This window comes from Saccopteryx leptura, chromosome 1 (genome assembly GCF_036850995.1).
Source record: "Saccopteryx leptura isolate mSacLep1 chromosome 1, mSacLep1_pri_phased_curated, whole genome shotgun sequence".
NCBI classification, from domain to species: Eukaryota; Metazoa; Chordata; class Mammalia; order Chiroptera; family Emballonuridae; genus Saccopteryx; species Saccopteryx leptura.
The window spans coordinates 58,752,864-58,772,901 of NC_089503.1; the positions used below are offsets into that span (position 1 = coordinate 58,752,864).

The following is a 20,038-nucleotide window of genomic DNA, read 5'->3' on the forward strand; positions in this document are numbered from 1 at the left end:
TCTTGCTCAAGCTGGTGAACTCACATTCAAGCCGGAGGAGTAGCCCACGCACAAGCCAGTGACCTCAGCTTTCAAACCTGGGTCCTCAGAATCTCAAATCAACACTCCATCCACTGTGCCACCACCTGGTCAGGCTAAAACTTGTTTTCAAAATGGCAACAGTGTAATTTCTCCTCCATAAGTCCCTCCCATGATTCATTAGGTTTTAAACCTATAGCCTCTAAGATGGAGAAATGACTTTGCAGTTGATTAGGATTTACATTTTAAATAGTTAGGAACTACCCTTTTTTTCTTTTTTTAAATCACTGATTCAAAAGATGCACATGGTCCTGGCCAGTTTGCTCAGTGGATAGAGCGTTGGCTTTGGCATGTGGACGTCCCGGGTTAAATCTCCAGTCAGGGCACACATGAGAAGCGACCATCTGCTTCTCTTCCCCTCCTTTTCCCCCTCTCGTAGCCAGTTGCTCGACTGGTTCGAGTGTTGGCCCTGGATACTGAGAATAGCTTGGTTGGTCCAAACATTGACCTCAAGCACTGAGGACAGCTCAGTTGATTCAAGCACTGGTCCCAGGCATAGGTTGCCGGGTAGATCCCAGTTGGGACACATGTGGGAGTCTGTCTCTGTCTTCCTCCTTCTCCTTTGGTAAAAAAAAAGGGGGGGAATATTTTTTTTTAAAAAGATGCACATAAGAGTTAGCTATCTCATAGCAAACAGTTTTCCTCCAAGATAACAGTGCTTCCCTTTTGAATACATTTATGTTACTCAAATTGTTCTTTGTTTCTCTTAAGCTAATACAACTCTTTTTTTGAGACAGAGACAGACAGAGACAGAGACAAACAACGGGAGAAAGATGAAAAGCAACAACTCATAGTTGCAGCACCTTAGTTGTTCATTGCTTTCTCATATGTGCCTTGACTGGGGGGCTCCTGCCAAGCCTGTGACTCCTTGCTCAAGCCAGTGACCTTGGAATCAAGCCAATGACCTTGGAATTCAAACTAGCAGCCTTTGGGCTCAAGCTAGCAACCATGGGATCATATCTATGATCCCACGCTCAAGCTGGTGACCCTGCGGCTCAAGCTGGTGAGCCTGTGCTCAAGTTGGATGAGCCCACACTCAAGCCGGAGACCTCAGGATTTCAAACCTGGGTCCTCAATGTCCCAAGTCAACACTCTATCCACTGTGCCACTGCCTAGTCAAGCAGCAATACAATTCTTCCTTTTTTTTTTTTAAATTAAGTGAGAGCAGGGGAGGCAGAAAGACAGACTTCTGCATGCATCCAAACTGGGATCCACCCGGCAAGCCCCCTATGGGGTGATGCTCTGCCCATCCGGGGCACCGCTCCATTTTTCGGCAAAAAAGCTAAGGTGGAGGCCTTGGAGCCTCTTCAGCATGTGGGGCCAACTTGCTCGAGCCATGACTGTAGGAGGTAGGGAAGAGAGACAGAGGGAGACAGAGGGAGTGGGAGAGAGAGGGAGTGGGAGAGAGGGAAAGGGAGAGGAAAAAGAAAAGGAAAGGGAGAGGGGAAGGGAGAGTGAGAGAGTAAGGGGAGGGATGGAGAAGCAGATGGTTGCTTCTCCCATGTGCCCTGACCGGGAATAAAACCCTGGACATTCACATGCCCGGCCAACACTCTACCACCGAGCCAAATGGCCACTGCAGCATAAGGGTTATGTTTTTAGTACATACTGACAGCACACTTTATTTAGTAGCCTGTTCTGGTCCCCACTGGCCATACAGTATAGATTCTGATTAATGTAACTTCTTTTTCTTGCTTAAGCACTTGCACAACTGTTAGTACTTTGAAACCAATTTTTTAAATACATGTTATAAATACAGAAAAAAGATCAACTTACCAAACCTCACTTAACAAAAACCCCTGACATTTTTCTTAAGATCATCTATACATTTCAGTTCTGCCTTTCCTGTAAGTTGATCTAAACATCTGGAAGAAAATTACTAACACTGTTTACATCTTTGTATGTATTTATTACTTGAGGTAATTAAGCTTATTTTCACTAACAAAAAAAATAAAGATATCTGTTATGAATGGACCTACATATGAATGAACTAAGTATCCTAATGAAGACACTAAAATAAAATAGCCAATGTATTATAAACAAAAGAATTAAGACACAACATTCAGTCTACTAATCACTTAGGCTACAACATGTAGTTGGATTTTTTTTTTTTTTAATTTTTCTGAAGTGAGAAGCAGGGAGGCAGAGACACAGACTTCTGCATGCACCTGACCGGGATCCACCTGGCATGCCCACCAGGGGACGATGCTCTGCCCATCTGGGGTGTTGCTTCGTTGCAACTGGAGCCATTCTAGCGCCTGAGGTAGAGCATGGAGCCATCCTCAGCGCTCGGGCCAACTCTGCTCCAATGGAGCCTTGGCTGAGGGAGGGGAAGAGAGAGATAAAGAGAAAGGGAGAGAGCGAAGGGTGGAGAAGCAGATGGGCACTTCTCTTGTGTGCCCTGGCCAGGAATCGAACCCGGGACTTTCACACACCAGGCCAACACTCTATCACTGAGCCAACCAGCCAGGGCCTGTAGTTGAATTTTATATGTACAAAATTCTGTCCCAGAAGAGGAAAGTCTCCCATACTGTGGCACCTCACCTGCAAAAGCCAGGGAGGACTTCACAGAAGACATGATACTTAAGAGGTTTAAAGAAAAGAAAATTTTGTCAAGTAAAACAGAGGAATAGGAAAGATAGTAAGTACAGCACAGCAGAAAAACTATCATGGGCCAGAACGTACAGCAGAATGGAGGGAGTAAGAACATACAAATAATGCAGCGTCAGTGGAGCACAGGCAAGAACCGCAAGAGATGAGCCTGGAAGAGTAGGCAGAAAACAGATCGAGAATGACTATATGTCATAGAAGAAATGTGAACTCTGACCTGAAAGCAACTGGGAGCCAATGAAGACTTTTAACTGCAAATTTAGATGATCAGATTTGAGTCTTGGAAAAGATCATTTTACTGATGACATAACAGACTTAGGAGGTAGGGGGTGGGGTAAGAATGGAAGGCTGAAGGCTATAACACTTTTCAAGCTATGTACTAACTGTTCCTAAAAGTCAGTTCTCATGCTAACAAATCACTGGTTCTGCTCTCAATTAACTGTGAAGCAGATTATTCTATCTCTGAGACCAGTAGCTACCAGAGACCCTGCAATGGTTCCCCAGAGGAAATCAATATCCCAACACCCTAGGTTCTTTCTTTTCCCCTCTAAGGATTCTTCAAAAGAACAAAGTCTGTGTTATATTACCTTATGAGAGTACATCTCTTCAGTCTGGTTTCAAGGAAGATATGCATCAACCCCAAGCCCTCACCCTCCCAATTACCAATAACTGTGGCAAATTCCAGCCACTCCTCAGAGTTACATTAAACTGACACACACATATGCACACACACACACATGCACATGTACACACACACTTGTATACATGTCTGATTTCCCCATGTATACTCTTTAGGAGATGGGAAGAAAGTTGGAAACAAATATTTAATGAGCATCAACCTAATGCTGGATTCTTTCCCATTTCGTTTCTCATTTAATCTTCACCACAACCTTGAGCAAGTTAGATACTTATATTCCCATTTTCAGAGACAAACTATGGCTCAGCATGACCTGGCGATGTTGCAATGGATAAAGCGTCAACCTGGGATGCTGAGAACCCAGGTTCAAAACCCCAGTGTTGCTGGTTAGAGTGCAGGCTTATCCACCTTGAGCGTGGGCTCACCAGCTTGAGCAAGGAGACACCGGCTTGAGAGTGGGATCATAGACATGACCCCATGGTTGCTGGCATGAAGCCCAAGGTCGCTAGCTTGAGTCCAAGGTCACTGGCTTGAGCAAGCTGTCACTGGCTCAGCTGAAGTCCTCTCCCCCCACATCAAGGCACATATGAGAAAGCAATCAATGGCAACTAAGGTGCCACAACTATGAGTTGGTGCTTCTCATCTCTCCCTTCCTGTCTGTCTGTCCTTCTGATTCTTTCTTTCTCTTTCTTCTCTTTCTTTCTTTCTTTCTTTCTTTCTTTCTTTCTCTCTCTCTCTCTCTCTCTCTCTCTCTCTGTCTCACTAAAAAAAGAAAAATAAAGAAACTATGGCTCAAAGATTAAGTGATTTACCCAAGATCACAAAGCCTGTACAAGGCCATGTGTCTATGGATTCACCAAGGCTTTTCCACTACCTCACACTAAGTTTTCCTTATTTCATTCATTATTGAACCTTCACTTAATTCAGTCTGTTGAATTGCATTATATGAAGCCACTCACAGAGCACAACAACAACCTGGGAAAACAAAAGCAAATGGAAAACCTGGACAACAGATGCAGGTACAAAAAAAAAAAGCAGCAGCATCAATCCCAACAAGCTCTTTAGAGCTCTAGCTGATATTGCCAAGGACAGAAATAGCCCAAACCCATGTTGACAGAACTCCATTCCAAAATTCTATCTCCTCCTCAGCCAGCCCTAGCAGAATCCCTGGTAAAATACTGCCTAGGTCAGACACATCACTAATGAATTCCAATAAGCAGATGCAATCTTTCTCCCTGAGGCCTTACCACTCTCATAAAATCACCAGGAACTAAAGAAAGCTTTTATTCTTCATCTGACCAACTGCCTGCAAGCCCTTGGTGGTAAAGGAAAATTGGGTTTGAAAAGCAGATGGCTTATCCAAGAGACTAAAACCTAAGGTGAAAAGGAAGCAATTTACTAAAAATCAAACATTCCAAAAGAGAAACTATGCTTCTTTGAAGTGACAAAAAATGCTGTTTTAGTCATGTTTACCCTCCAAACTGAGAGTATCTTTATCATCTAGTAGGAGGAACAGAAGCCAAGAGTCAAGGACTAGTTCTAGCTGCACTGGTCCATAGATGCATACTAGATATTACTAAAGGTTCATACTAGACTCTAACACTCTGGATTTTTCTAAAAGCAAGCACCATTTGTTTGCAACAACTGTGTTTGGTTATGGAGATTTGACTATGGGTGGATTTTGTCATGGAAAAAAAGTACCATTATATCGATTAGACCTTCAATATAATAAGGGGAGAAAGAAACTTAAAGGTTAAATAAGATAATATAAGAGCCTAGAAATTAATCTGGCACAAGGTACAGGCTTAATCAGTGTTTGTTCAATTGAACTGAAGAAGAGATTAACATTATTTAGTTCTGATTATCAAAAATTACCTAAGCAGTTTTCATATAATTTATCTCATTTAATCCTCAAAAAAATTCAGAACAAGTGTTAATTATCCTCATTTTACATATAAGAAGACATTCAAAAAAACTTGTATTTCACTGCACAACAAAAATATGGAGGTAAGCACTGGGCCAGGAATTGGAATTCCTGAGTTCTACTCTTAGCTGTACCAAACTTCTACACAGCTTAAAAACCAAGTCCCTTCCTTTCTCTGGATTTTAATTTTCTCACCTAACTCAACAGTGGTGCAACATTTAACCTAAAGATGAGTTATCGCTTGACATCTCAATACTCAAGAAATATAGGACACACAATCAAGACTCTACTGGACAAGCAATTCACCCTTACTGCTCAGTGTTCACTCTGCTCTCTTCTGTCTATACGGTACTCTCAGGACTGACAGTTTACCTCCACCTGTCCATAAGCCATTTCTAAGCCAGAAGGATCCTTTCCAGTGCAGTTCACCATCTGTGCTGGATGCTTCATTAAGTGGAAAGCTGACACCATACTTAGCTGGAAGCCTGGTGCACAAATGTTACCTGGTGATGAATAAATCATTCCAGTTGTGTTGGGTTGCAACTGTAAGGGCAACAGCTGTGGGTCTGAAAACAGATGGTCTTTTAAGGATGGAGGACTTGGCTCCTATCTGATTTTTCCTAAGGCAAGCAGGTTTGGGTCAGCAGGAAGCCTGGCTGGTAAGTGCCTGAGCAGAGCTAGTATCCAGTGATGAGGAGAGATGACAGAAATGCACATGCAGTTTCTTTCCACAATAAATGAATATACTGGAGGCTGCAATTACTAGGATCTCAAGCCCTTATTTTTGTACCTACTCATTGACTCCTAAATCATTTTCTTTTCAGTCAGTCCAACATTTCCTTCCTTGATTTTAATACAAAGGTGAGCTCAGGGAGAATGCTTAGCACTGTCTAGGCACAAAAACAGAACAATATGTGCTAAAACAAACTGGAAAAAGTGAACTTACTGGATGACAGTAGAATAGTACACAGAACCGTCGGTAACAGTAGGTGTGCAGTAAACATGTTTAATATAGTAATGTGTCAGGCAAGACAGTCTTATTTTATGATGTCTTATAGATAAGGAAATTAAAACTCAGAAAAGCCAGATACTCTGCCCAGAGTTACACAGCAAATTAAGTGAGGCTAAATGTCTCCAACATTCTATACATTTTGTCTGTCAACCTCTTGTCCTTCTTTCTGTTCCTCAAACACATCTAGCTCATCCCTACCTCTGAACCTTTCTGCTTGCTTCCTCTATCACATATCACATGTCTTTTTATTTTAGATCATTCAGGTCTGTACTCAACTGCCATCCCTTTAGGGAGGCTTTTCTTGATCATCCCCCAATACATTCTATTCCTTTACCTTATTTTTTATTTAGACAATATATTACCTTTTTGTGTGTATGTGTGGCAGAGACAGAGAGAATCAGAGAGAGGGACAGATAGGGACAGACAGGAAGGGAGAGAGATGAGAAACATCAATTCTTTGTTGAGGCTCCTTAGTTGTTCATTGATTGATTTCTCATACATGCCTTGACCGTGGGGCTACAGCAGACCAAGTGACCCCTTGCTCGAGCCAGTGACCTTGGGCTCAAGCTGGTGAGCCTTGCTCAAACTAGATGAGCCCGCGTTCCAGCTGGCGACCTCGGGGTCCTGAACCTGGGTCCTCCACATTCCTGTCAGATGCTCTGTCCACTGTATCACCGCCTAGTCAGGCTAGACATTATATTACTTATTAGCTCATATTTTTTGTTTACTGTCAGTCTCCCCAACTATAATGAAAGATCTATGAGGACAGGGACTTTATCCTGGTCACAACTGTAACCCCAGCACTTAAAACAGTGAACAGTCCACTGCAGGTATTCAACATATACTCAATGAATGAATGAATAAATGAAGTATGTGGTGAAAATCAGAGTTCTATACTATTATATAACAAGTAATTGTTACATAGTATAAAGAGCAGAGGCTTTGAGATGAGGCAGATCTAGGTTCAAGTCTGATTCTGCAACTTTGGACAAGTCACTAAACTTCTTTAATCTTCCATCTGTAAAATTAGTATAAAAATATAAGTCACACCCTGGCCGGTTAGCTCAGCGGTAGAGCACTGGCCTGGCATGTGGAAGTCCTGGGTTTGATTCCCAGCCAGGGCACACAGAAGAAGCACCCATTTGCTTCTCCACCCCTCCCCCTCTCCTTCTTCTCTGTCTCTCTCTTCCCCTCCTGCAGCCAAGGCTCCAGTGGAGCAAAGTTAGCCCGAGCACGAAGGATGGCTCCATGGCCTCCACCTCAGGCGCTAGAATGGCTCTGGTTGAGCAACGCCCCAGATGGGCAGAGCATCGCCCCCTGGTAGGCATGCCAGGTGGATCCCGGTCAGGCACATGCAGGAGTCTGTCTGTCTGCCTCCCTCTGCTTCTCACTTCAGAAAAATACAAAAAACAAACAAATAAATAATAAAAATGTCACATATTTGCTATAGTTAAATGTGATAAACATGTGAAAATGCTTTGTGCAAACTAGAGTATTATATACATATGTTTTTTATAATAATGGGAAAATGTTAAAAACAATCTTATACTTTATAGATCACCCCCAAGGCCCAAAAATGTAAAGTGAACTGTCCAATGTCCCAATTATTTAGAACCAAATCATGATTAGACAACAAGACTCTAGGTAACCAAGCTGGGACACTTGCTATTAGACCCACAAACTACTTGGCCTCTGATACTTCACTTTCTCTCAATTCTTCTTTTACCTTACTGGCTATTCTTTTGAACATCTCAATCTTCCAATGTTAGTGTTCAAGGTGCCACTGTTACAACTCTTTGCTCTGCACACATTCAAGTAATCACATCTATTCCATGGCATTACATATACTAATGACTCCCAGATTTATTTCTCCAGACTAGACTTCTCTGAATTCCAGACTTGTATACCCACCTACCTACCTCACATTTCCTTGGCTAGTTGTCTGATAGCCATCTTAAAATATAATATGTCTAAAACCAAACACCTGACCCCTTCCTATAAACTTGCTCTTCCCACTCTTTCCCACTCCATATATGACAACTCTTATAGTTGCTCAAGACAAAAACCTTCTATTGCCTGACCAGGCGGTGTCGCAGTGGATAGAGCGTCGGACTGAGATGTGGAGGAACCAGGTTCGAGACCCCGAGGTCGCCAGCTTGAGCGCGGGTTCATTTGGCTTGAGCAAAAAAAAGCTCGCCAGCTTGGACTCAAGGTCGCTGGCTCGAGCAAGGGGTTATTCGGTCTGCTGAAGGCCCGTGGTCAAGGCACATATGAGAAAGCAATCAATGAACAACTAAGGTGTCACAATGTGCAACGAAAAATGTTGATTGATGCTTCTCATCTCTCTCCGTTCCTGTCTGCTGTCCCTATCTATCCCTCTCTCTCACTCTCTCTCTGTCCTTGTAAAAATAAATTATAAATTAAAAAAAAAACCTTCCACTGAGCATTTTCTTACTCTCATAATCCTCATCAAATCTACCAGTGAATTGTCAGCTCTACTTTCAAAACATATCCTGATTCCAACAATTTCTTACCACCTTTAGTGCTATCACATTGGCTCAAGCTTTATCTCATTCTCTAACTCTTGTAACAAACAGCTTTCTATCTAATCCCCCTGCTTCTGCCCTTGTTGTCTATCTATCCCATGCCCCTTTCTTCTCAGAAGCCAAAATGATCCTTTTAAATTCAATTCAAATTATGACACTCCACTCTGTTCAAAACTCTGCAATGACTTCTCAACTCGAAATAAGAATATAAGATCATTACCATGGCCTACAAAACACATGTAATCTGGCTTCCTTTTACCTATTTGACCTTACCACCTATTACTGTCCTCTTTGCTCACTGTACTTCAGCCACATTGCAGTAAAATTTTTAACACCAACACTCATGTTTCAAAATCACTCTGAGGTGGCCAAAAGCAAAGACCAAGAAAAACATGCAAGCCTCAATTCTTTAATGCGAACAGGAATATTTTCCCCCTTATTGTTTGTTGTTGACTGATAAGCTGAGCATAACCTAAACTCAGAGATTTAGTACTTATAGTTCTCTTCGCCTAAAGCCTTCTTTCCTCAAATTATCAATATGATTGGTTCCTCTACCTCATTAAGATCTGTACTAGAGACTGACCAGGTGGTGGCGCAGAGGATAGAGCCCCAGACTGGGACGCACGTCCAAAACCCTGAGGTTGCTGGCTTGAGCGTGGGCTCATCCGGCGTGCGCACGGGGTCACTGGCTTGAGTATGGGATCACAGACATGACCAGATGGTGGCTGGCTTGAAGCCCAAGGTCGCTGACTTGAGCAAGGGGTCACTGACTCAGCTGGAGCCCACCCTGACCAAGGCACATATGAGAAAGCAATCAATGAACAACTAAGGTGCTGCAACTATGAGCTGATGCTTCTCATCTCTCTCCCTTCCTGTCTGTCTGTCCCTATCTGTCTCTCTCTCACATGCACTAATAAAAATTTTTTAATAAGTAACTAGATGGGCCATAAGCTCATTAAAAGATGCTCTGCAGCCCTGGCCGGTTGGCTCAGCGGTAGAGCATCGGCCTGGCGTGCGGGGAACCCGGGTTCGATTCCCGGCCAGGGCACATAGGAGAAGATTCCCATTTGCTTCTCCACCCCCACCCCTCCTTCCTCTCTGTCTCTCTCTTCTCCTCCCGCAGCCAAGGCTCCATTGGAGCAAAGATGCCCGGGCGCTGGGGATGGCTCCTTGGCCTCTGCCCCAGGCGCTAGAGTGGCTTTGGTCAGGGCAGAGTGACGCCCCGGAAGGGCAGAGCATACCCCCTGGTAGGCATGCCAGGTGGATCCTGGTCGGGTGCATGCGGGAGTCTGTCTGACTGTCCCTCCCCGATTCCAGCTTCAGAAAAAAAAAAAAAAAAAAGATGCTCTGCAACATAAACCACTGGGGATGCAAATCAAATCTTAATGAGATACCAATCCACATTCACTAGAATGACTAAAACCAAAAGACAAGTCATGGAGAAGATGAATAAAGTATGGTGTACTGCTAAAGTACTGGTTTCTCTTGGGGATAATAAAAATGTTCACAATTCTGTAAATATACTAAAATCATTGACTTAAAAACTTTAAATGGGCAAATTGGTCCTATCTGGGTAGCGTGGTTGGTTTGAGCAGCATCCTGATACAGAAAGATTGCAGGTTTGATCCCCAGTCAGGGCACAAACAGGAACAGTGCGATGTTTGTTTCTTTTCCCTCTCTCTCTCTCTCTCAAAAAAAAGGGGGCTCTAAATGGGCGAATTGTATGGCATATGGACTATAGCTCAATATGGCTGTTATTAAAAAAAAAAACTTTAAAAATATAATCTGAAGTTTACTGAGGTTCTATTTATCAACATTCTTGCTATTCTCATTCAATTGAATATTTATTTAATACTAGATAATGCTCATCCTCTTTATTTTACTTAATACTCACAATCAAATAGCCTATTGCAGGTAAGAAACATATAGCTCACAGAAATGAAATAATTTACAATCTATAGTAAATTACCAGAGCCAAGAGTTGGTTCTGCATTCACTCTCCAAATCTAGGACTCTTTCTTACCTCTCTTCCACTTCTTACTAGCAAGCTTAATTAAGACCTAACTATAACACTCAGAAGAACTATGAATTAATAAAGCAAGGACAAAGAAATCATAAGAACACAGATTTATGACCACAGATTGAGAGAATGATTACTAAAACTGGGGATCATAAAATCCAATATCCCTGCATTTATTACTTGTTCACAGTGCTGTGCTACATGAAAGGGGGAGGAGGGCTCGATCTGATTCCCAAGGTCACCTATGTAAGGGGAAAAAGTGAAAGGGAAAAAAAAGTACATAGCATTCCCAGGAAAACCAATTAGAGCCATTCGCACTTTCAGACTGGTCTGCTACTGATCTTGGCTACTCTTGAAACAAGGCATCTCAATAACACTACTGAAAAGTACTTACTACAAAATTAGCTGTAACAAGGAAGCTTTTGGAGTGATGAAATTGTTCTGTCTCATGATTGTGGTGATGGTTACAGAAATCTACGCCTGTGTTAAAATTCATAGAATTTTATAACACAAAAAGGGCAATTTTATTATTAATTTATAAGTAAAATTTGAGAAAACTTGCACATTAAAAAATAAGTTTTCATCAAAAGACATTACCAAAAGCCTGACCAGGCGGTGGTGCAGTGGATAGAGTGTCAGACTGGAATGCAGAGGACCCAGGTTCAAGACCCTGAGGTTGTCAGCTTGAGCAAGGTCTCATCTGGTTTGAGCAAAGCTCACCAGCTTAGACCCAAGGTCGCTGGTCTGAGCAAGGGGTTACTCGGTCTGCTGAAGACCCATATGAGAAAGCAATCAATGAACAACTAAGGTGTCAAAATGAAAAAAACTGATGATTGATGCTTCTCATCTCTCTCCGTTCCTGTCTGTCCCTATCTATCCCTCTCTCTGACTGACTCTCTCTGTTAAAAAAAAAGAGACAATACTAAGAGAATTAAAAGGCAACTCACAGAATGAGAGAATATCTGCAAATTATACAATGATAAAAGATTAATATACAGAATATATAAAGAACTCCTAAAACTCAACAACAAAAAAACCAATTCAAAAACAGAAAATGGTGGCACAGTGGACAGAGTGTTGGCCTGGGATGCTGAGGACCCAGGTTTGAAACCCCAAAGTTGCAAGCTTGAGCACAGGCTCATCCGGCTTAAGCACAGGCTCACCAGCTTAAGCACAGGATCATAAAACATGACCCCATGGTCACTGTCTTAAGCCCAAAGGTCACTGGCTTTAGCCCAGTGGTAGTCAACCTGGTCCCTACCGCCTACTAGTGGGCGTTCCAGCTTTCATGGTAGGCGGTAGCAGAGCAACCAAAGCATAAATAAAAAGATAGATTTAACTATAGTAAGTTGTTTTATAAAGATTTATTCTGCCAAACTTAGCAAAAATCCAACATAAAGTACTTGGAAAGTAATTATTATTATATGCTTTAACTTGGTAACTCTGCTTTATAAATTTTATAAAGTAAAGTTACTTCCCTACTTTATTAATCACCATTACTGAGGAACTGGTGGGCGGTTAGAAAATTTTACTACTAACAGAGATACAAAAGTGGGTGGTAGGTATAAAAAGGTTGACTACCCTTGCTTTAGCCCAAGGTCTCTGGCTTGAACAAGGTGCCACAAATATGAGTTGTGGCTTCTCATCTCTCTCCCTTCCTGTCTGTCTCTCTCACATGCATGCGCACACACGTACACACACACACACACACACACACACACACACACACACACACACACTAAAAAAAAGGAGGGGGGGAAGAACTTAAATAGACATTTCTCCAAAGAAAATATACAAATGGTCAATAAGCACATGAAAAGATGCTCAATATCACTCATCACTAAGGAAATGCAAATCAAAACCACAATATGGATGGCTACTACAAAAAAAATAAACTGTATTGACAATGACATAAAGCACTGGAATCTGGAATCCATACATACTGTTGGTGGAAATGTAAAATGGTACAGCTGCTATGGAAAATAGTGTCATTTCCTTAAAAAAGAAAAATAGAAGTACCATATGACCCAGCAACCACATTTCTGGGTAAATACTCAGAACTAAAAACAGGGTCTCAAAAAGATATTTGGATCCCTGTGTTCATAGCAGCATTATTCACAATTAAAATGTGGAGGCAAACAAGTGTCCATTAACAAATGTGTGGATAAGCACAATGTGTTGTACACACACACACACACACACACACACACACACTGAAATATTATTCAGCCTTAAAAAGTCTGCCTGACCAGGCAGTGGCGCAGTGGATAGAGCATTGGCCTGGGATGCTGAGCACCCAGGTTCAAAACCCCGAGGTCATTGGCTTGAGCCCAAGGTCACTGGCTTGAGCAAGGGGTCACTGGTCAAAGCACATATGAGAAAGCAATCAATGAACAACTAAGGTGCTGCAACAATGAGTTGATGCTTCTCAGCTCTCTCCCTTCCTGTCTGTCCCTGTCTGTCTTCTCGCTAAAATAATAATAATAATAATAATAATTTGCAAAGGCTTCACAACTAAAAAGCAAAGGAAAAAAAGTAGAGGATTCAGAGTTCAAACTCAGACTTTCTAGCTCGCCTTCTGAACCTCAATTTCCTCCTCTGCAAAATGGAAATGGTATTATTCATCTTCAAAGATAGATGTAGAAGGTACTACATGCAAAGCATCAGATCACTGTCTGCTCATCTATATACATTAGCTCTTTCCCTTTCTTCCTTCACACTTGAATTGCCTGGTTTGTTGGCTTACTCCATACAAATTGCATTTTTTTAAAGTTGACACTTCATTTTTTCTTAGCTATCTTATAACTATTAGCTACCATAATGTTTGGTGATCCTGGGGTATCTCAAGAGCACTTCTGGCTCACCTAGCAGCTGGGGTGCTTGAACAGAGCTCCTTTTGCTCAGAGATTTGTATAAGACTACCTCCTCTATTCTATTCTCCCTTAGAGAAACATACATACGCAGGTGGAAAAATTTTTAAAGCCATAATTAACCTAATTACAATTGAGTGATAGAAATAGAAAAAGCCAGTGTCCTAGCCAGGCTGCAGGGCAAACAAGAACTCTCTGGCTGGAAAAGTGAGGGAAGAAAATAGCATCTACTAGGGAGAAAAAGGAGTCATGGCCACATGGCAAGAACTACAGAATGTCTAAAATGGATGTCAGCACTACCCACCAAGGCACTCATTCCTGTTCCCCAGGATGAATTGGGCGCCTATATTTTATCAAATAAGAACTCACACCAGATCAAAGTCAAATTATGACCTTCTTTCTTTCTACTTTGATTGAATTTATTGGGGTGACACTGGTTAATAGAATTATACAGGTTTCATGTGCATTCATCTATAATACATCATCTGTATACTGCATTAGGTGTTCACCACTCCAAAAATTATGAGCTTCTTGAGGACTGAACTACAACTTACATCTAGACCCCCAAGACACAGAACCTGACACTGGCACTCATATTTGTTGAATATATAAATAATGGTAAATGAGTAAAGTCAGATTGAAAGTCTCTCCATCCTTTCAACAGTGTACTACTACGAGAGGGTTCTTATCATCACCCATAATGCAATCTGTAACTCTTCACAAATCCCACAAACTAAAGTAAAGTGCATCTGCAGGCCATCTCCCCAAGAGTTCTACATAACCCACATTGCTTCTGAAAAAAATGACAGCAAATCCCAAATAAAACTTTCAAACTACCTTAGGAATAAAGTCTATATACCTTAATTCATATATAAGGCTCTTTTGCAAATTGGCTCCTGCCTTTCTTTACAAATACATCCTTTCAAGAACTCTTAAGAACCTGCCAAACATGAACCCACTGCCCCTTAAATAAGTCCTGCAATCCTGCTTCAGCACCTTTAGTTGCCACAGTTCCTACAAGATTCATCACCACAAAAATTTGTTCTACGTAAGTCCTATCCACCTTTCATGGAACAAATCAGGTCCCATCTATTTTACAAACTCTATTATAGCAGTCCCAGAGCAGTGCTCACTTCCTTTCCTGACTTAAGGTAATCATGTCCACAGCACTCATCCTACACTCAAAGATAGCATGTGTTGTTTTTGCACAAACATACGTCCACATACAGATTAATGTTATGTTCCTCCAACCGGTAAATCTCATTAATAGCCAGAACACACTTATGTGACTCTATTACCAGTGGCTAGAAAATTAGCCTGTATCTAGTAAGTGCTGCTTTGTTCATGCAAAAATTGAACATTGTTTACATATTAAAATGTAAGTGCCACCTGGCCTGTGGTGGTATAGTAGATAAAGTATCGGCCTGGAACACTGAGGTCACCGGTTCGAAACCCTGGGCATGCCTGGTCAAGGCATATATGGGAGTTGATACTTCCTGCCCCTTCTCTCTCTCTCTCTCTTTCCTCTCTAAAATGAAAAAATAAAAAAAAAATGTAAGTGCCAACTAATATCTATTACTATATTTTAAAAAGGGATTCTCAACTTATTAGCTTTCTCATAAATTTATATAGTAATGTTGTCAGTGAAAACAGCACCTGGTGTTAGACTGGTGGAGTCAGACCAGACCTCAGTTCAGCAACCTCGGTACTCGAGTCCTAAGAATTCAGAGCCAAGATTCAAACTATAAGAGAAAGTTTATTTAGAAAATCAGAGGTTGAAGAAGTGAGCTGTAGAAGAAATGGGCTCAGGAAACAAGTTACAGAGGCAAAGGGCCCTTTGGTGCTTAGGAGAAAGAGACCAGCAAGGAAAATAAATGCACCCAGGGAAGGGGGTGGGCATGCTCTATAGAAAAAGCTGCACTGGGTTCTCAGTCTTGAGGGTATCTATCTAGGGGTCTCAGGAGAGGATCCCAATAGAATATTCATTAGCTTTCCAGGTGTGTCCTTTCAGGGCAGTGGTCTCTACTGATTGGTCAATGCCAGAGCAGGGGGTTACTGGTCAATGCAGCTGGTGTCAGCCATGGTGACATCTATTTGGTTTTGCTGCTTTTTTAGGCCTGGAGCTAAAACACAACTATGGCCTAGATGTATCTGATGCAAGTTAGAACCTCACTGTCCTGGGGGCTTAATGATTAAAGGGCTACTCTCCTGACCCCCTTGTTCTTTACCCTTCCAAGGGGGTATGTGGGGAAACAGTTGGGTTAGGCTTGCTAGCTAGTTTACCAGCTGCAAGCACTTTGCCTGATTAGTGCGTGAGCATGTGGCAGGGCCACTTGTGTATGGTCTATCGCAGGGGTCCCCAAACTTTTTACACAGGGGCCAGTTCACTGTCCCTCAGACCGTTGGAGGGCTGCCACATACAGTGCTCCTCTCACTGACCACCAATGAAAGAGGTGTCCCTTCCGGAAGTGCGGCAGGGGCCAGATAAATGGCCTCAGGGGGCTACATGCGGCCCAGGCCGTAGTTTGGGGACAGCTGAAAGGCTTTGGTGCTTTCCCTCAGGGGCAGTTCTCCCAAATCACTCTCCCGCCACTGCAAGGTGCAGTTTTCCTGCTCCCCTGTCCTTCTCTGTGAAAAGCAGGCTTTCCTTTGTTTATTAACCCTTTTTCTTTTTTGTTTATTCACTCGCTTATCTTTGCAAGCCTCCAATAAACGGGTATGGCCCAATGCTTTCCAGCTCAGCAGTTCCTCTACTGTCTGCCCAAAGTCAATGAGAACCTGCCTGGCCTCAACCATCAGTCTTACAGGGTCTAACCCACATGACTAGCAACATGCCGGAAGAGGTAAGGTCAGGGGAGGGTCCAAATTTCTTGACCAGTGAAGTTTGAAACATTAGCAATATAAACTGCACAACCAGCCACATGCTAGGAAATGAAAAGTTACCCTGGAGGTGAGGTCTTTGTTTTTCAAGTTTGCCCACTGCTAGGCACCCATACTTGGCCCATCCTCCTTGTTCTGCTCATGTCTGTCTTACTGCTACCACAGTAAGTGCTCTAATAACCAGAAACAGGTATTAATTACTACGTTTCTTTCTGAAGAGTATATCATGTACAGTGAAGTTTTAGAAGTTAACTATATTTTATTATATCTTGATTCTTAAAAAACTGGTAACCAATGAATGCTCTAAGACGGGGTAACTCTTTAAGCTAACATTATGTGATAACCAGGTATACCCACTCATTTTTTAAGACTCATAAAGCTTGACACTTTCTTGAATCCATCTTCCCACTTCCAAAACTAATATACTTGTTTTGGGTTCCACTTTCCCCCAGATATATCTGACCCAATCCTAGAAAGAACCCTAGATATATTTGTATCACAGCACCTGTTATACAATACTTAATTATGCTTCCTTATTTATATGTCTGTCTCCCTACCAATTTGCTCCTCTAGATTTGTGCTTTCCAATACAGTAGCCACTAGACACATATAGCTACTTAAATCAAATTGCTTTTCTTTCTTTTTTTTTAGCGAGAGAGAGAGACAGACAGACAGATAAGACTCATTAACTCATAGCTGTGACACTAGTTGTTCATTGACTGCTTACTCACATGTGCCTTGACTGCGGAGCTCTAGCCGAGTCAGTGACCCCCTGCTCAACATCGACCTTGGGCTAAGCCAACGACCTTTGGGCTCAAGCCAGCAACCATGGGGTCATGTCTCTCATCCCACGCTCAAGCTGGAAGAGCCCGCACTCAAGCCAGTGACCTCGGGGTTTCGAACCTGGATCCTCAGTGTCCCAGGCTGACACTCTATCCACTACACCACCGTCTGGTCAAGCAAGAAGTTCAATTCCTACTCGACCTCTTGCAAACTCTTTGAATTTAACACATTGTTTAACCTTCCTGAGACTATTTCTTCATGTGTAAGATTCTAATACCTTGCAGAATCGTGGTAAGGATGAAAGAAAACGTACATAAAATACATGTACAACATCTGGCTTATGTGGGCATTAAATAAATGGTAACTATATTTATATTCTCCTTTGTACATCACTGTAATTTGTATGTTACAGTAATTATGCACCTACCTTAAAAGTTTATTGTGAGGATTAAATGAATCAGTGTAGGCAAAGGGTTTAGAACAGTGCCTGGCACAGCAAGAATCACTACATGTTAGCTGCTATTGCTGCTACTATTTCATACCAATATCATATAGCACGTTTCACCCTGAATTACAATTTATTTGTCATCTTCCTCCCCATCTAATACTTAACATAAAACACAATAAATATCTGTTGACCAGTTGAATAAATAATGGATGAATGTTTGAAGAAATGAAGATATCATAGTTCTGTGACAAGAGGAATACCTCTCTGAATTTATCACACAATCTTCCCACAGCAGCCATTCAACAAGAATGTACGGCTTTGTGAATTGATATATTCTATCAAGCCTGTGTGGTAAGTAGAAGTATTCTTGTAGGCCTATTTTACAGATAAAAAGATTCCCAGAGAGATTAATGATTAAGATCACAGCCCTGGCCAGTTAGCACAGTGGTAGAGCATCAACCCAGCATGCAGAAGTCCCGGGTTTGCTTCATGGTCAAGTCACACAGGACCATCTGCTTCTCCTCTCCTCCCCTTTTCTCCCTCTCCCTTCCTCTCCCACAGCCATTGCTTGATTGGGTCCAGCACTGAGGATGGCTCCATGGAGCCTCCACCTCAGGCATTAAAAATAGCTTAGTTGTCAGCATGGTCCCAGATGGGGAGAGCATCGGCCCCAGACAGGGTTTACCAGGTGAATAAAAATCGGGGCGCAGGCCCTGGCCGGTTGGCTCAGCGGTAGAGCGTTGGCCTGGCGTGTGGGGGACCCGGGTTCGATTCCCAGCCAGGGCACATAGGAGAAGCGCCCATTTGCTTCTCCACCCCCTCCCCTCCTTCCTCTCTGTCTCTCTCTTCCCCTCCCGCAGCCGAGGCTCCATTGGAGCAAAGATGGCCCGGGCGCTGGGGATGGCTCCTTGGCCTCTGCCCCAGGCGCTACAGTAGCTCTGGTTGCGGCAGAGCGACGCCCCGGAGGGGCAGAGCATCGCCCCCTGGTGGGCAGAGCGTCGCCCCTGGTGGGCGTGCCGGGTGGATCCCGGTCGGCGCATGCGGGAGTCTGTCTCTCTCTCCCTGTTTCCAGCTTCAGAAAAAAATACAAAAAAAAAAAAAAATCGGGGCACATACAGGAGTTTGTCTATCTCCCCTCCTCTCACTTAAAAAATAAAAAAATATTAAGATCACTCAGCTAGGACAGGAACTACAACCCCCTTTTGCCTCTCAGAAACTAGTTCTAGATTTTTTTCTACTAGGGCTAGCTCCCTCTCCATATTCTAACATAAAAACACAAACACGCCACATTACTGAATATTGTTCCGCCACACACAACCAAACTAGTTTGCCCACAGTCTGTAAGTACGATGCTAACAGCATAAGCCGAAACACTCACATCTCAATTCTTTTTTTTTTTTAATTTTTTTTTATTATTTATTCATTTTAGAGGGGGGGGGGGGCGAGAGAGAGAGAGAGAGAGAGAGAGAGAATGAGAGAGAGAGAAGGGGGAGGAGCAGGAAGCATCACCTCCCATATGTGCCTTGACCAGGCAAGCCAGGGTTTTGAACCGGCAACCTCAGTGTTTCCAGGTTGACGCTTTATCCACTGCGCCACCACAGGTCAGGCACATCTCAATTCTTTAAAATTCTTATGGGAGTGTCATAAATTCGAAACATCATGTGTTGCAACTGTCATAACCCAAGGCCCCCTGTATTTATCAGTATTTTTTTTTAATTACAGGACACACACAAAATGTTACCTAAAAAGAAAGCAATGGGTAAAAACAAAAGAAACGGGAAAAGGACAAACAAGAGTATCACTCTGAAGACTAAGCCAATCCTTAGGAGCTGAGAGCCAAAGGCAAATAGAAAAATCTCTTCTATTCCTCCCTTCACCTGCCATTTCCATCCACATCCAACTTAGTACTTTTACATGTAGTTGAGTCGCAATCAAAACAAATACTAAGTGTAGAACCCTAAAGGGGTCACAAACAAGCAAATCCATGGGTTATCTGAAGGATGTGTTATAAAAAGTCTCATTTTTACCTCATTATTGTTAGTCACAGCAAATCAACTACCATTTATTTGAACACCTACTATGTGTGCAGTCCTATAGTTGGAACTTTATAAATATTATCTCTAATCATAATAGTAACCTTAAAAGGTAAATGTTAGTTTAATTTTCATACTAACATCTAGGCTAATACAGATATAAATGGTAAAACTAAAATTTGAATCTAGGTCTATCT

At 42.3% G+C, this 20,038-nt stretch overlaps 2 protein-coding genes across 4 annotated transcripts in view; one reads left to right on the forward strand and one right to left on the reverse strand.

The window, feature by feature from the left end:
- Positions 1-20,038, reverse strand: part of FAM168A (family with sequence similarity 168 member A) — a 208,123-nt gene that overhangs the window by 138,407 nt on the left and 49,678 nt on the right. The gene's annotated exons all lie outside the window — the stretch shown is intronic.
- The window catches only part of MRPL48 (mitochondrial ribosomal protein L48), a 358,297-nt gene that overhangs the window by 48,890 nt on the left and 289,369 nt on the right, over positions 1-20,038 (forward strand). The window lies entirely within an intron of this gene.